Source organism: Rattus norvegicus, chromosome 7 (assembly GCF_036323735.1).
Source record: "Rattus norvegicus strain BN/NHsdMcwi chromosome 7, GRCr8, whole genome shotgun sequence".
Classification (NCBI taxonomy): Eukaryota; Metazoa; Chordata; class Mammalia; order Rodentia; family Muridae; genus Rattus; species Rattus norvegicus.
Genome location: NC_086025.1, coordinates 29,833,041 through 29,850,801, shown reverse-complemented (window position 1 = coordinate 29,850,801; position 17,761 = coordinate 29,833,041). Strand labels below are relative to the sequence as shown.

At 45.3% G+C, this 17,761-nt stretch overlaps 1 pseudogene; it reads right to left on the bottom strand.

The window, feature by feature from the left end:
* Nucleotides 1–6,019: 6,019 nt before the first annotated feature.
* On the bottom strand, nucleotides 6,020–8,187 carry Psmb3-ps1 (proteasome 20S subunit beta 3, pseudogene 1; annotated as a pseudogene).
* Nucleotides 8,188–17,761: the final 9,574 nt, after the last annotated feature.

The following is a 17,761-nucleotide window of genomic DNA, read 5'->3' as shown; positions in this document are numbered from 1 at the left end:
AAGAACGAGGCAAAGATAGCTGTGGATGGCTTGCTGTTCTGAGTGCCAGGAAAGAGGAAGATACATTTGACCTGTACCCGTACTCATAGAAAGTATTTCTAGAAAGAGTCTCAAGAAGCCCCCAGAGGCATTTGCCTGCGAGAAAAAGAAGTTTTTCTCTGGCAAGGAGCGGCTTGTTCCGACAGAAGAGTCTTCAAAGCTTTTTGATTTTTTAATGTAACCTAGTGTATTTACCTTTCCTATTTTTAAAAAAAAAAAAAGTACTGATGTGGAGAGAGGAAAAAAAGTCAGTAGACCCCAAACCACAAAGGGACACAGAAACCTATTCCTGTCTACCCACCTACCCCTACGGCCTCCCCTTAGCACAGCTGACCCAGCTACCTTGAATTTGCCTGAGGCCCCTGCCTTGTTCTTCTGTCAGCATAGACATCTCTGTGTCCTCGACCTCACAACCTTTCCTCCCAATCTTGGCAAGGTTCTCCTCCTTCCCCACCAGGCAGGCCTCTAATCCCTTACAATTTGGGCTAGAGCCATGTTCTCAACCTGTGGGTCGCGAACTCCCAGGGGTCAACTGGCCTTTCCACGGGGGCCGCCTATATTAAAGGGTGGAAGCGTTAGGAAGGATGAGATCCACTGGGCTAGCATGGGGCCTTCAGTTCCTCACTGGGATGTGTGAGAAAGGTGAAGAAACTATTTCAACTGCCTTTTTTTTTTTTTTTTACGTTTAACTTACACAATGGTTAAAGCAATACTGACCCGTTTTCTCCATCTCATGCTTTAAAAAAAAAAAAAAAAAAAAAAAAAAAAAAAAACCTTGTGTGACCTCGTGCAGGGATTCTATACTTACAAGCACATCTCCGGTCTTTTCGTGGGGAATTGGGGAAGCCTGAAACTCAAGACACAGGAGACAACGTTCTGCCAACTTTGGAAAACAGTCTAACTGGCCTTGTCCCAGCGGCTCCCTACACCACGGTCACAGCGGGCAGTCTGCAGAGTGTCTCCCACACAGACTTGCCACTTGTCTCTCTGCCTGCGTGCATACTTCCAAGGAGCTGACCCGAACAAAATAGGTTTTCAGGTAGTCCTTGGAGCCAGAATATCTCTGCTGGTCAGGTGACTCTCTCCCGTTCCCCCACATGCAGGGTGAGGGAGGACCAACGGTATTGTCACCGAGAAGCCTCATTAGAGAAGAAGAGCTCAGAAAAACGGGAGTCCGCAGCTTTCACCAGAGACCCTGGTGATTGGTGTGCACGCGGCGTTAGAGGCTCGAAGGTTGCCTTTGGAACTGGCGGGAGTTCAGTTCAAGAGTTCATCAGCTACATCAGGACTCTTTGGAGATCCACTGCGCTGGACACTGATTTGAGTATTCTCTTGTTGCACTAAGACACACTCCACAACCAAACAGTTAAGCAGTCTCCCACACTAGAGACCCAAATCGCCCATTTTCCCTTTCCGAGCATGGTCGGTCAATGATCGAATAAATTGGTAAATGGGTGGTAAATAGGATTTCATGTGAGGATCTAGCCATTCTTTATTTTTATCCGCCTATCTATCTAGATATTTATCTAGATATCTAATATCTACTTTTATGTACGTTGGTGTTTTGCCTGCATGTATGTATGTATGTATGTGTAAAGGTGTCAGGTCCCTTGGAATTGGAGTTACAGACAGCTGCAAGCTGCCATGTGGGTGCTGAGAATTGAACCCAGGTCCTCTGGAAGAGCAAGAAGCCAGTAGTCCTTGCCACTGAGCCGTCTCCCCAGCCCCAAGGATCTAGCCATTCTTATATTTGCTGCTTTACTCAGGATTGCCCCCTGAACTTAAAGTTGGTCATAATGGTACTATTAGTACTCAGAAGAAGAAAAAGGAAAGCCCCACCTAGTAGACCCTCTTTCCCTAAGTTCCTTTCTGGATGCTTTCAATCTTGCTCCCTGAGGCTAACTGCTGTCTGTGATTTGCATATCACTCTGCCTCACTTTGCTGTTGCTATGCTGGTATTTCTTTCATATGAGTACAAGTGCGCGTGTATACTCTCCACACTTGGCTCCTTAGGCTGAGCATGATGTCTCTGCGATTCTTCCGTGTGGCTATACAGAGTTCCAGATTGTGCCTTCTCACCGCTGTGTCCCGTTGGGCCCTGTGTGGACCTAGCCCATTTCAGACCCTGGCTATTAGGATTGATGTTTCCACAGGCATCCTATTGTACGCCTGGCGGCGAACAGACCATATTGATGTGGTGTTTTGGAGACTGGAGGGCTAGCCGAACCTGAAGGGACTCTAGCCAGTCTGGGCCTGGTGAACATGGCTCTGGTAGGCCTTACCTTTCCCCCTATTGCCTCTGCCTTGCTAAACTGTTAGATTACATCCCCAGAGCTAGCCACTGTGGTCTATTCTGTTATTTGGCCACTCCCTCCTCCTGAGGCTGACGACCAAGGTCCAGCTATCAAAGCATTGAGGTCGAGTGATCAAGAGCTCCCTTTGGCTCACCTAAGTAACATATCCAATCAAAACAAAACACCTCATCCTACCATGAGGTCCCCCTTTACCTGCGTAAACGGCCATTTTCCCATGAGCTATGTCTGTCTCCTCTTTATCCAGAGGCAGTCCTTTGTTGCATCTCAGGACAAATGCCTCTTCTCCTTCTCCCTTATCCTCCTTCTCCTGTCTTTATTTCTTAGTCCCAGCTCCTTGTCCTCCTGGGCCAAATAAGTCTCCTCTGTGCTGAGAACTTGGTCTTGGGGAGGGGGAGGTCCTGAGCCAACACCAAACTTTACAGAATCCATGTCTGGGAATTTTCCTCCAGACCTACTTTGTCAAGTAAGAGCTTTCGCTACAGCAAAGAGCCTCTAGGTTTTGGGGGTTTCCTACAAAGGTGGCAGCTGCCTGGTTCAGAAAGAGGTGACCCTAAAGGAAGCAGCTGTGGTCAGGTCATAGGGACAAGGTAGTTGCAGCTGTGGGTCTCCATTTCCCCCTGCTGCTTCCGTTTCTGCTCTAGGTACACCTGCCTGCAAGCTCAGTTCTACCTGTACTGACTCAGGGAGTCCAGCTCTGTTTACCGCTCCCCACCAGCTCTCCAGGGCTGCTTCTTGACTGTGACCGCAGGAGCTTACACTTTTGTCCCAAGCACCTGAAGCCCGAGGACGGTTTGACAAGCAACTGTAGGATTTCTGCGGGTTGTTCTCATCCACAGGGTAGTTTCTTCCCACTGGCTCATGTCTTGTTTGTACGGATGAAGGCCTCCCTTCTACGAGTTCTTAGCTACAAGGCCCCATTTGAGGAAGCACGGTTTTGTCATCTCTCACTAACGGCCTCTCTTACTGATACAGAGTTGAGCAAACCCATCCAAGGAACCCATGAGTGAGTGTGTGTGCGTGCGTGTGTGTACCTGCAATATGAAGGTCAGGGGTCAACCTCTGCTGTCATTTCTCCAGTGCTATCCAGCTGGAGCTGGAGCTGGCTGGAGAAGCAAGGCCTTCTGGTCAGTGAATCCCAGGGATTTGCTTATCTGTCTGCCCCCGGCTGACTGGCAACAGAATGACAAGTATTTGTCCCAGAGCCTCGCCTTTTGATGTGGGATCTGGGATTGAGGGCTGGGTCCTCCAGCATGAGCTTTGATAAGCACATAACTGACATGCCTTCCCCAGCCCTCAGTTGTCTGACCTTTCTCTCTCTCACACAGGTGTGTCCCCATGTCCCCATCTCTCCTTTACATATTGACAAAAATATAGCTGCACGCAGTTATAGGGTACAAATGGAGGATCTGAGTTTTCGAATATATTATTCGAATATTTCGGAGGACCAGAGATAAGCAACTTATGTAGCACTTTACCTCTGACATGTGACGTCTTTCGAGATGAGAAGACTCTAGGCCCACCCTTCCAGTGACTTTCCAGTGTACCACCCTTAGCTCCGAGCTCTAATCACTGTATTGTGCAAGAGCCCTCAAAAAGAGAAAAAGAAAGCTTACTCCTTCGGTCTGGGACTTTGGACCCTGTAGCTGGAACCACAGACTTCCACGGGCACCTTCAGATTCGGCCTCCCCTACCTTTCAAGTTGCTTTCTCTTGCCTTCCAGAGAAGCTGTTTCTGCAGCCAAACGCCACTCCCTTTGCCACTCTGCAACCCCATGAGGGCCTTTTTCAGAGAAGGTCCCAGCAGCCTCACCTCTGTCACCAATCTCTTTCTCTATAACCACCTTCCCTATGTTGTCCCTTAATATCCAGATCCCGACCTTTATGGACACCTATGGGTGCACACCCTTAGCTACCACCGTTCGTCAGTTCAGCCTTTGCAGATCCATCTACTGTTGGAACTGACTCCCCCAAACCAACACTCACAGAGCTTTCACAGTCAGGCACTCCACTCTGACAACTGAGAAAGGCAGACCACAGCGGTGTAGTTTCAGGCATGGTCATACAGGTACACTTGGCCTTTTTATTTACCCTGCGCTCACACTTCCTGTGAGCAAGTGCTGTTTTACAGTTTGGCATTACCGCAATTTTATGTCACCCCTTTGTGCTTTTGTTTAAAATATCTCACAATAGCTTGGCATTGTGGTATACACCCTTAATTCTAGCACTTTGGAGGCTAAGGTGGGTGGATTTCTGTAAATTCAAGGTCAGTGTGATCTACAAAGGGAATTCTAGGCCAGCCAGGGCCACATGGTGAGTTCGTCCTACAAGTGAGTGCTGACCTGCTGCTGTCTGGTGTTCATCCGTGCAAGGCTGGGGTGTGCTTTAGAGAGGACAGGTGTCTTAGGTGAGCCGGGTTCCACACACAAGTGTTAGGTAAGTCAGGTTCAGGTATGACTTAGTCTGGCAATTGTGAGTCCAATATTAATGAGCCAGTTCTCTATTCCACAAACAGAAACACATGTAAAATGAGGGTATGTGCCGATTAGCTGATGAAAATGTGACGGGAGCTTGTATATTCCCTGAGAACAATGGCTCACTGTTCACTAATTCAGCTTCTACTACAGCTTTACAAGGCATAACTCCTGTGAATAAAGAGAATGAATACATATATGCACATATACACACATATACACATATAAACATACATACATATACATATACACATACACATATGCACATATACACATATACATATATATGTACACATGTACACGTATATACACATATATACACATATAGGTATACATATACATATACAAACATATATATGTACACATATACATGTATACATATATACATACACATATACATACACAAGCACACACATATATGTATATACACATACATATATACACATAAACATATATACAACCAATGTACATATATGCATATACACATACATGTACACATATACACAAATACGCACACATATACACATATATATAGATACACATGTATACATACATATGCACATATACACATATATACACATAAATACATATACATGCATACACATATACATGTACACATATACATATATACATACATATAACATATACACACATACACATATATACACACATACACACATACACATATACACATATACACATATATACACACATACATATATATACACATACATATACACATATATACATACATATATGTGTACACACAAGTATACACATATACATATATACATATAATGCATATACATACACACATATAACACACATATATGTATGTACATGTACATATGCACATATACATACAATATGTATAGCATATGCATAACATATACATATTATAATATCCATCATATGTACATACATATTTGTCTTTTATTTCTATCACAACATCCAGCTTGGTACAAATAGAGCACAATAGACCATTGGTAGAAGAGGAATAAAGGAAAGTAGGCATAGGAGGGAGAATCAAAGCAAGAAGGCTGGCAGGGGGGTTGGGGATTTAGCTCAGTGGTTAGAGCGCTTGCCTAGGAAGCACAAGGCCCTGGGTTCGGTCCCCACCTCTGGAAAAAAAAAAAGAAGGTTGGCAGGAAAATAAAAGCACCCTGAAAACAGAGGTGGTGCTTTTAGGGAAGAGGACTCAGCTTCCTGAAAATATCCGTCTCCCTTGTTTTTTACAGGACTCTTTTTTTTTGGTTCTTTTTTCGGAGCTGGGGACCGAACCCAGGGCCTTGTGCTTCTTAGGCAAGCGCTCTACCGCTGAGCTAAATCCCCAACCCCCAGGACTCTCTTTTTTTTAAGATTAATTTTTATTATTTCTAATTATGAGGGAGAAGTACACACACGAGCACTGGGAGCCGGAGTTACAGGTGCTTGTGAGCCACCCCACTTGAGTGCTGGGGACCAAACTTAGGCCGTCTAGAACAGGGTGTGATCTTAACCATTAAGGCTTCTCTCCAGCCCCACTTTCTTCTTTATTTCTGAGGAAAATCATTGGATTAGGAAAAAATATGCAATGAGAAATTAAGTAATAGCTCACAATCAATTTGTCTGTTCTATAGTGAACCCAATACAATGGCCTTCCAGAACCTTTTAAGGTTTCCCACTTTTCCCTCTTCCCTCCACCTCTTGGTTTTTATTGGAGAGTGCTAACTCTAGAAAGCCCAAATTCTAGGATGAACAGTGGACATTCATGACAGGCATAAGAGCATACATCTCCAGTATTAGCAGACATCCTTAGTGGTTATTAAACAGCCTGGTTGTCCACTTGTTCTTAGAAAAGTCATAAGCTTACTGGGAAATGAGGGCCATAATTTAAAGCCAGTATGACCAGTATGGGAGGCTCAATGCAGCTGAGGTAAGGCTCTCCAGAGATAACCTCATCACAAGTTAAAAATCTTACAGGGAAAGAATTGTAGAAGCTGGTCGTGGTAGCTCACACCTTTAATCCCAGCAATCAGGAGGCAGAGGCAGGTGGATCTCTGTGAGTTCGAGACCAACCTGGTCTACAAAGCAAGTTCTAGAACAGCCCAGGGATGTTGTTACACAGAGAAACCCTGTCTGAACCCCCACCTCAAAAAAACCAAAATGACACAAAACAAAACATAGGTACACTGTAACTGACACACACCCAGCCTTGCAAGCCAGCGTGCTGCAGACTAGCAGTTATTTATCTAGCCTTGTGTTTACACATACTTTAAAGACTCTGAAACTCACCATGTTTTGGTGAAAGGAGTTGGTTTGTCGATATTGCTTCATTTGCTCTACTAACCTTGCCTTGGAGCAGAATGATTGGGCTTGGCATTTACATGTTACATTTATCACAGAAGCCCATGTTGTCCGTGTCAGAAATGGATACCAGGAGTAGGTCTACTCTAACAAACGAGTACATATGGGGATGCAAGTTTGGTCTTGGGTAGAAGCAATTTGAATCAGAGGTGAGCAGCAGCTGAGGTTGCTATCAGTGGATGGGTCAAAGAGCGGGTGAGGGGAAAGCAGGAGAGAGAGCCGCCCTGTCTGTCTTCCTTCCTTCCTTCCTTCCTTCCTTCCTTCCTTCCTTCCTTCCTTCTTTCTTCCTTCCTTCCTTTTGGAAGGCATGAAAGAAAGGCAATTTTATTAAAAAGAAAACAACAGAAGGGAGAACGGACCAGAGCACAGGTATGTCCATCCAGAGCACAGGTATGTCCATCCAGAGCACAGGTTAGTCCATCGGGCCTTCAGCGCCCTGGTGGTGATCTTGTCTTTTTCAATGATGTGGACAATGACAACCATGACTGATATGGCATCCCCGTCCATAGCATTCAGTAGTCTGAGAAATGGTTTCAAATGTGTTCTGGATCAAAGTTGGGCTCCCAGAGAGAGCCATACATTTGTTCAGAGCAGGTACCACTGACTACGAAGTCATCAGTCACCATGGGACAGCCAATGAGGGCCAGAGAGCAAATAAAGGACTTGAAGGTCTTGGGGTCTAAGCTAGCCATGACAGGCTCTGTGTAGTAGGGACTAAACCGTGTCTCATGCAAGAGGTTGGCCACCGTGCTCATGAGGGTGTAAGGCTTGATCTGCCGACTTTCCTTCAGCTCATACAGGTTCAGTCGGAACTTGAGATGCTGGGCAACTGTCTGGACATCAGTGGCCAGGCCGGCCAGGCCTATGCAGAGTCTGTCACCCATGGGAAAGATCTTCTGGAAGTCTGTGGTCACCATCTGGGCCTAGATCTCAAAATTCCTGCCTGCACTGATAGTCAGTCACACAGTTCTTTCCCTTCATGGCCCCTCCATTATAGGACATAATAGATGTGATCATGCTGTAGTAGGAGCCCAATCTCCACTGTGGTGCCTACAAACTGGCTCTGGCTTTCTCAGGGCCCCTCCCCATCTTTCTAGAGGACACAGACAACTATGGGCAGAATTGTCGAGAAGTCAATTGCGGAATGAAAGCCATCCTGATGAGGCTTCAGGTGGGAATGAGGGACACACCATTGAGCGATGGATACAATCCATGTTGTAAGTGAGGGAAAGGCTCGCTATTTACTGAGTCATGTGTAGTAGGCCCTGCTATTTTGTTGAAGATAAGACTTGTTGGGGTTGGGGATTTGGCTCAGTGGTAGAGCGCTTGCCTAGGAAGCGCAAGGTCATGGGTTCGATCCCCGGCGGGGGGGGGGGGGGGGGGATTTTTTTTTTTTTTTTTTTTTTTTGGAGCTGGGGACCGAACCCAGGGCAAAAAAAAGATTCTTATCAAGACTTGTCAGCAACCCAGGGCAAAAAAAAGATTCTTATCAAGACTTGTCAGCTGCGAAATTGTAAGGTGAACTGGAGCAATGTTTAAACGATGTTGAGGGGGTTGGGGATTTAGCTCAGTGGTAGAGCGCTTGCGCAAGGCCCTGGGTTCGGTCCCCAGCTCCGAAAAAAAAAGAACCAAAAAAAAAAAAACAAAAAAAACAAAAAAAACAAAAAAAAAAAAAAACGATGTTGAGGGGCTGGGGATTTAGCTCAGTGGTAGAGCGCTTACCTAGGAAGCGCAAGGCCCTGGGTTCAGTCCCCAGCTCCGAAAAAAAAAAAGAACCAAAAAAAAAAAAAAAAAAAAAAACGATGTTGAAAGGGCATTTTGGTTCCCCCTGACTGCTGGCAATAGAAAGAAAACAGCAGCAACAACAAAACAAACAAAACAAAACAAACAAAAAAACCCCCAAGCAAGTTAAAGAAGAAATTACAAAGCAAAAAGGAACCAGAACTTATAGGTGGGGGAGAAAAAGCCTTCAACTTAATGCAAAAATAAGAAAGTATGTCTTAAAGAAAAGTGTGTTGGGTGTGACTTGATAACGTGGTCAGTGTGAAAACATTGTCTCATTCAGGCACCTCAGCAGGAGCCAGGAATGGAGATGGGACAATTCTAACACAAACAGTATCAGTCGAGACTAAGGGGAACAGAGAAACCAAGACAGGATGAGGTAAGTGTGTAAAAAAAGAGCTCTTCAAGACAAGGGTGGAAGGACCCCAGAAGTCACTGTGACATCCCCAGGTTGCCATCCCCACGGCAGACCAGAATTCATACACATGATCCCTCTCCTCCTTCACCCCACCCCCACCCCAACAAGGCCACCACCTCAGCTTCAAATGACTCTGCTACCCTTGGCAGTCTTGTGGGAGGAGCCCACACTGAGAACAGCGTCCCCGGTGCTTCCCAAAGCTGAGCAGACAGGGGCCGTCCCAAAGGACGCTGTCGGTCCAATTCATTCTGAAGGTGGGACCACTGTCTTAGAGCATCTGTGAAGTCAGAGAAAGTCTGAGTATGATGGTTTACTGGGGTTTGCCTTCCTAATTTGTGCTTCCTTGGGACTCATTATCCCCCACCTCCCCAAATCCCTTCCCTTCCTATTTCTCCTATTTAGACTAGCTGAAGACCCGAGCTTCCCCTAGCATTTTATTTAGGGAGCACAGAAGTAAACTTGTCTGGGTGCACAGCTGGCACAGCAAGGAGAGCTTTTTGCACAGCGGGAAAGGAGGTTGTTTCTGGGTGAGTCTCCAGTCTTAGACGTTTGTTTTAGATTGCCTTTTGAATGGGACCGAGGGCTAGATTTTGAGATTGTTAGGGTAGAGAGAAGTATTTTCGCATACAAGAAACTCGTGAATCCGAGAGGGTCGTGGGCAGGAAGATATGGACTAACTAAGTGAGCTCCCAACCCAGGTTTGTATGTCGGAGCTCTAAGGTAATGTCTGAGGGATGTGGGAATGCTAATTCTGTTTCTATGAGGTCAGAAAGTCAGTGCCCCTCATCCCAGTTCCCTTCTGAGAAAAGGAAGAGAGACGTGAGCTTCCTCTCCACCTAAAGAAAATACAAGAAGTCTCGAGCCAGGAAGAGGCCCTCAGCAGAAGTTGCATCTGTCTCTGGATCTTTGACCTCCTAGCCCTCAGAATACTGAGAATAATGGTTTGTTTTTCTGTATCGTTGCATTGTGGTAACCTGCATGGACGAAGATACTCACTTATGACTCAAAGAGTCACTTCTGCTCATGTTTCGAGTGCTAAATTGGGGCTGCAGTTTTTGAAATGTGATCATAGAATTTCAAGTTTCCCAAGCATCCATAAATGATTATGAGCCTACACATGGTTTTATCCGGGGCTGGGGAGGTGGGGAGGAGGGCTGGCCTCTTGAGTAAAAGTAAAGGGATGGTGAGGAAGATACAGGTGTACGGACATCTCATAAACCGTGCCTGTGCAACAGGCTAGGTATAGGGTTAAGACTACAGAGTTTGCGTCTTGAGCCAGCAACATTCAAGTGTTTGCCACACGTATGTTTCCTATCACACAGTGGAACCCTCCCTGTCCTGAGCAAACATATTAAGCATAATGGTGAGAGTGATTGACAGAAAAGAACATTTCCGGTGCAGTTGATGACAGGTGGCAAGCTTAGAAGCAAAACAGTAAGCTCTGAGAAAGAACTCCCACTCTGTTCTGGTCTCCATGTTTTGACCCTCTCCAAAGCTACCCTCTGAACTCCTCATGGCAAGGTCAGGTATTGGGAGATAGTTCCTTTGGGAAATCATTAGGTCAGCAGGGTGAGGCCCTCATCATTGAGGTGAGCTCTTTGCGAAGAAACCTGAGAGCTGTCCTACCTTCCCTGTGTGAGGATACAGTGAGAAGGCACCTGCTACAAGCAAGGAAATGGGCCATCGTCTCAGGACTGACTGCTGGCACCCGGAGCTTGCCTCCAGAATGATAAGAAACACATTTCTGTTGTCTACAAGGCAGGTAGCTTCTGCGATTGGTCTTGGAACCCTGGATGGATGATGGTACACTTTAATCGCTCGGGCGCATTTCCAAAGGAGGATGAATCTGCCACAGCTTACATGAAAGGACTGTCCACCCTGAGGCTCTCAAGTCCACCGTGGCTGACAGTCAGTACCTCAGGCGCTGGGGTTTCCTGACCCCAGAAGCAGAGGAAACAGAAGAATCAGTCTTTCTACCCTTTGGATAACGTTATAGACCTTGGGAAGTGGCACACAGACCAATCCCGATTCGATAGGTGGGAATCGCACAATGACACAGGAGGACTGAGAGGTGGCAGTCATCAGAAGACATATGGAGGCTTATACCATGAAATATTATTATCTAGCCTATTTTAGAGAGGAAGAACAGAAGCTCTAGTAAATGAATAATTATCTCAGATCACTCAACTTGAACTAGCAGAGCTAGAGAGGGTTGAAAGCCAGACAGACCCCAGACCACATTCTTTTATTGCACAGCCCTGAACTCTGGCCTCGGCTGTAGACATTTTTTTCTCCTAACTTCCTTTTACCCCCACTGCATGAAAAATTGCAAGCGAGATGTATTTCCTTTCACTCAGACTGTTTCAAAAGCCATTGTTACTTAAGCGCAGAGGTTGGAGGGCTTCCAAAGACTGAAATACACAGAAAACATCTGGCCATGCTCTCTAGCGCATACACACTTGGGAGCACACAACAGGCAGACCAGGAAGAGCCAGGCCATGGATACCATCTCAAAGCTTGACTTTGAATATAAAGCAGAGAAGGTCATGTGTGAGCAGTCTGTTAGACTCTCTGTGCAGGATTGTTTGGGTCATTGTTGTCCCAGGGAAACGAGTGGGTCAGCTTGAGCAATAGTTTGCTCAACTAGGTCAGTAAGATTAGGTCCTTAGGAAACCAGGGCCAGAAAGATAAATGACATTTTTATAAGATATGTTACTGTGAGATAATGGCATGTCTATAAACACACACACACACACACACACACACACACACACACACACACACACAAATTCACACATTGGAACACACTCGCAATCACACAAACACACAAAAACACATTCATACACAAACACACACACAAATAGAAAAACACATAAATACACACTCTGGAACACATGTGCAAACACACAACACACACCCAAACATACTCACACACAAACACATACATATACAAATATACACAGAAACTCACACACCCACACACAAATACTTACATACACACACACAAATATACACACTGGAACACATGAACAATCACACAAACACACACAAACACACTCACACACAAACACACACTCACACACAGAAACACACACACACAGAAACATACCCATACACAAATACACATACTGGAACACATGTGCAAACACACAACACACACAAACATACTCACACATAAACACACACATATACAAATACACACAGAAACTCATACACATACAAACACTCACATACACACAAACACATAAACACACACACACTCACACACACTCACACATACACACTCACATGCACACTCACACATACACTCTCACACACACACACTCACACACTCACACATACACACACAAACACTCACATACATACAAACACATATAAACACACACACTCACACACACATTCACACATACACACTCACACACACTCACACACACTCACACATACACACACAAACACTCACATACACACAAACACATATAAACACACACACACACACACCAGTGAAGGAACTGGAATGTAAACTGCATATGATGTCACCTGTGTTACAATGATCCCTAGAAAGTAAGGCTATGCTATCTGTTCATTCTGATCCTTGTAGCCAAATTTGTTGTACGTTTGCACTAAATTATGGTAGACTAGGTCATAGGAGTGTGTTAATTAACAAGCACACTTATTTTGCTATATAATACATAATTAACATTTTTAGTACTTCCTATGTACCAAGCCTGTTCTAAGGGCTTTGGACACATCAACATATTTCAGTTAAACCTGATAAGGATGAGAGGAATAGGCACACTCCTGTAAGCTCAACACTGAAGCTGAGGCAGGAGGATGAACCATCACATGCATACCAGCCAGGAAACTCAGTATTTTGGCCAAGTTGGCCTAGAACTTGTAACTATGTTCCTTCCTCCGCTTTCTGGGTGTTTGTTTGTTTTAAAACAAAATCTCAATCATTCGATTTTATCAATGAGGACCAAGGGAGCCAGATGCTGGGGTGAAAGCCAGGTATCTCAGCAAAGTACCCAGCTGACCTTCCTCCAAAGCCAATGTCTCAGCACCAGTGCCTCTCCCTCGAAAAACCTTCAAACTCAATGTTCCTCCCTTCTACTTCCTGTATGCCTCTCCGTCCATGCTCCTGGCTCCCTCTCACTCTCTGTGGCTTTTTCCTTAATAAGCCTAGGTCCACTTCCTGTCAACTGGTTGCTTGCTCCGCCTCTTGACCTATGGTTGACTTTATTTAATCCTGTTTTCAATACTCAAGCAGAAAGCTCTGGATTAAAGGTGCGTGCCGAACCATACCACAACTGAAAACAGGTTTTTTCCAGTCAATAACACCATGTCACGGTTCAGAGTGTTGATCAAATACCTTGCAACAGCTTTCCAAGTACTAGGAATTGTGGTAATCTTCCTGCCTCAGCTGCCCAAGTGCTACTGTTGCTGATTACTGGGGGTGGGAAGCCGGCTTTGTGTGAGGAGGGGGAGGTGGGGTGTGTGTCTGTGTGTAGGTGGTTATGTGTGCACATGGAGGCCAGAGATTGATGCCTGATGCCCTCCTTGCTTGTTCTCCACCTTAGTTCTTGAGACAGGTCTCTCACTGAGCCAGGTGCTCGCTCACTGGCTAAACTGGCTGTCCAGCAAACCCCAGGAAATCCTCCTGTCTCCACATCCCAAGTGTTGGGGTTAGGCTTTTTATAAGAGTTCAGGGTTCTGAACTCAGGCCCTCATATTTGAGCACTTACTGGATAAGTCTGGATGAGTCACCTCCCCAGCCTGGCTCAGAGCCTTGGCCAGGCACAAAAAGGCAGAGAGGTCTCTCTTTTGTGATTCTGCTCTGGCCACCCCCACCACGAGATGCTCTCCCTTTCCAGCCCGCCTCTCACCACCCTGAAAGCTTCAGTCAACTCATATTTCTTCTGTGAAGAAAATGTCTACGCCCGGGCACAGCCTCAGTCCCCAGGTGCTGTATTTTCCAAGTCTTATTCACACTGTAGAGATGTTTACTCTTTTTTTTCTTTCCAATATTAAATAAAATGATTAAGATATCATCGGCCTGAGGCTGTCTCTGCCCTCTGAGTTTCTATATAACAATCAATAATCTAAGGTTCGCAAATAAAGGGAAATCTAATTAAGGAATATATTTTTTGTAACAAAGAGCTAGGCTTAAGCCAGTGCCTGGCTGTGATCTCATCAGACCATGCCCAGTTAAGACAGATGCTTCTTCTTCCTTAGTTCCCCAAAGCTGGCTGTTGGCTGTGCTGGGCCAGGCCCTCTGAACCTCTTCTAGCTCTCACTGCTGCCTGCTACATGAATCATTCTTTGCTCAAATAAACAGTATTGAATCCAATTCCCCTAACATTTTCAACAGGAGTTCCCAGTCTGGGCTTCTAGTCCTCCTTCTCCGGTAACGGTACTGTGACCCACATCCCTACTTGGGAGGCAGCTCATGGGATTCAAGTCAAGCCAAGGGAAAGAACAAATAGCCACAGTTCAGAAGTGACCATGTGATCCACAGCTGTCTGACTGTGGTGACTCCTGATGGAAGATTGAAGGGGGGGGGAGCTGGGAGGGGGAAGCGGCTAACAGTACAGCCAAATGCAGAGCCCTGAAGGAAAGAGAGAGGGAGAGAGCCTGCTCGTTAATAATTTTCCATTCTCTGGATTGTATGCTACCTAAATCTAAGATATTGCCTAGTATTGTGCTCACTAACAAAAACCAGCTTAGGCTGGGGAGATGGCTTGTCAGTAAATCGCCTTGCCTTGCACGAATCTGGTGTGGTTAGGCTTGGAATTCCAGTGCTGGAGAGGCACAGACAGAAGGATCACCGGACAGCCAACCTAGCCAAGTGGTAAGCCCCAAGTTCTAGTATGAATACAAGACACCTGATACCCAAGGAGGACATACCTAGGCTGTCTCTGACCTTCACATGCTATGTACACACACACACACACACACACACACACACACACACACACACCCCTCTCCTATCATTTGTAACCAAAGGAGTATTAGATACTGATAGATTTTATTATTTCTCTATCTACCATCTATCTCCTGCTACCAATGGGTCTCCCTCCTAAATTATAATTCTTTATGGGCAACAGATGGTTGGTAGGTTTTGTTTTTGTTTTTGTTTTTGTTTTTTGTTTTTTTTTTTGTTTTTTTTTGTTTTTTTTTTTTTTTTTTGTTTTTTGAGTGAATTTAACTAGGGTGGGTTTACAGGACATTGAACTGACAGCAGCCATCGTTAAGGAGTTTCCTAAAATTAATTTGAAACAGGACCTAGTCAGGTTGGAGGGTGGGATTGGAGGGAAGGGACAGGTGCTGGATAGTAACCTATTTACTGTGTCCCGATGCAGACGGGTGGGGCAATGGTTAGATCAAAGCGTGGTACCACCCCATTCTGAGTGTGTGTGCCCTTCACTTTAGCTAAGTTTCTCTTTGGCAGCCAGCACAAATCAAACCTTTGTTTTACCAGTGGATTATGACCAGCCTAAACCCACCTATTTGTGTCTACATCGCCCAGTTTTGTCAGTTTGTTACAAAAAAAAAAATTGTTAGTGAATCAGGCTGGTGCATGAACGAATAAACAAGGTAACAACATGATAGCACAGAAAGCTTTTATCATGATCTTGTATCATCAGGTAAGCGTGATGACTACGGCACTATGGAAAGATGTCGAGCTTTGATCTCATTGTTAAGGTCAGGTCTTCATCACTGGAATAAGGCTACAGGCTTAGGGGAATACGGAAGTCAGCTCACAGTGAAGGGTGGGCCGCTGTGTGGTAGGGGAGACAAGATGGAGACAGCAAAGGCCCCAGGCAAAACCCAGGCTAGGAGACAAAGCTCTCTGCGCCTTTTCTAAGCACCAGGACTTGGTGGCAGGGAAGAGCAAGGACCTTCTTAGTCTCCAGACAGCTGCTATGAGCCTGTCTCCACACTAAGCTTGCACTTCCGCTCTTAGAAGTACAACTAGCCTGCGCGGCTTCAGAGACAAAGCCTGTGGAGAAGCTCATTCTCCAGGATGAGCGGTACACAGCAGCGGCGCGCTGCTGAAGGACTTTGATGCCGGGAACATTTTATATCAATGCAGACCACTAAGATAAGCATGAAGCCCCGGGGGGCGTGGCTATTGAGCGCTTTTAGCACTCAACCGAGAAAGTAGATTTTAGTTTAGCTTAATAAGCAACAGTTAAGATTTAGGGGATGAGGAGATGACTCAATGGGCAAAATACTTGTTGCAATGGGGACCTGAGCTTCATCCCAAACCATGTAAAAGTTAGACGTGACATTACTTGCTTTAAATCCTAGTTATGAGGAAATGGGAAGATTCTGGCACTCACTGGCTAGAGGGGCCAGCCATATTAGTAAATTCAAGGTTCAGTGAGAGATCTGGACTGGAAAACTAAGGTGATGAATGATTGAGGGAGACATTTGGCCTTCATACTCTCTCTCTCTCTCTCTCTCTCTCTCTCTCTCTCTCTCTCTTCTTGTTCCTCCTGTGTCCCTCTCTCTAACATAATATAGACTTTCTCTTCAGTCTTGGCTTCAAACCCAAGGACTGTTAGCTGAATGTGGCCTCTATTAGCTCTTGACGGTGAATCAAAGTCAGAATCTAAAAGGAGGACATGATATGTTACGCTGCCATTTTCCATCACTGTTTTTTTTTTTTTTTTACATGACTCCTTTAAAGCAGTGACTTTGTAATGAGAAGAATCTCTAATAGCCTCAATGGCAAAGAGCATGTTTGTAGAGTCCCCAAGCCAGGCTCCCTGGTTGGATTCTCCCACTGACTGGCTGTTCGTCAGTTGGCTTGGCAACAGGTTGGCTTATTAATGTCTCAGGATCTCAGTTTTCTCCTCTGTGAAATGGACATACCAGTGCTACACACCAGAGGATTGTAATAAAGCTTGGATAATTTCCCTATGCAAAGGAGCCCATGCCTGTAATCCCAGCACTTGGGAAGCTGGCATTGTGAATTGCAGTCCATCCTGGATTTCATAGTGAGATCTTGTCTGAAAGAAAAAGATAGGGGGCAGGGAGAGAGAAAAGGGGAAAACGGGAATACTCAACAACAAAGGTAATGGGTGTTAATCTGTGTTCACCAACATCACTTACTTATCAGAATGCCTTGCCCATTCGGAACAGTTCATGAATGAATGAATGAATGAGTGAGTGAGTGAATGAGTTAAGTATGTTGCCACTAGATGGCAGTAGAACCTCATTTGCAAGGACTAAGCTAAACTATAAACCGGTGTTTGCTCTGTGAGGGGAACTGTTCCTCCAGGCCACTCCCCACTTACTCCTGTCTCTCTGCCCATTCTTTCCTGTCACAGTTCCCCTTTTCTCCATTTAATACAGACCACTCCACTTAGGCTGCAGTGACAAAAC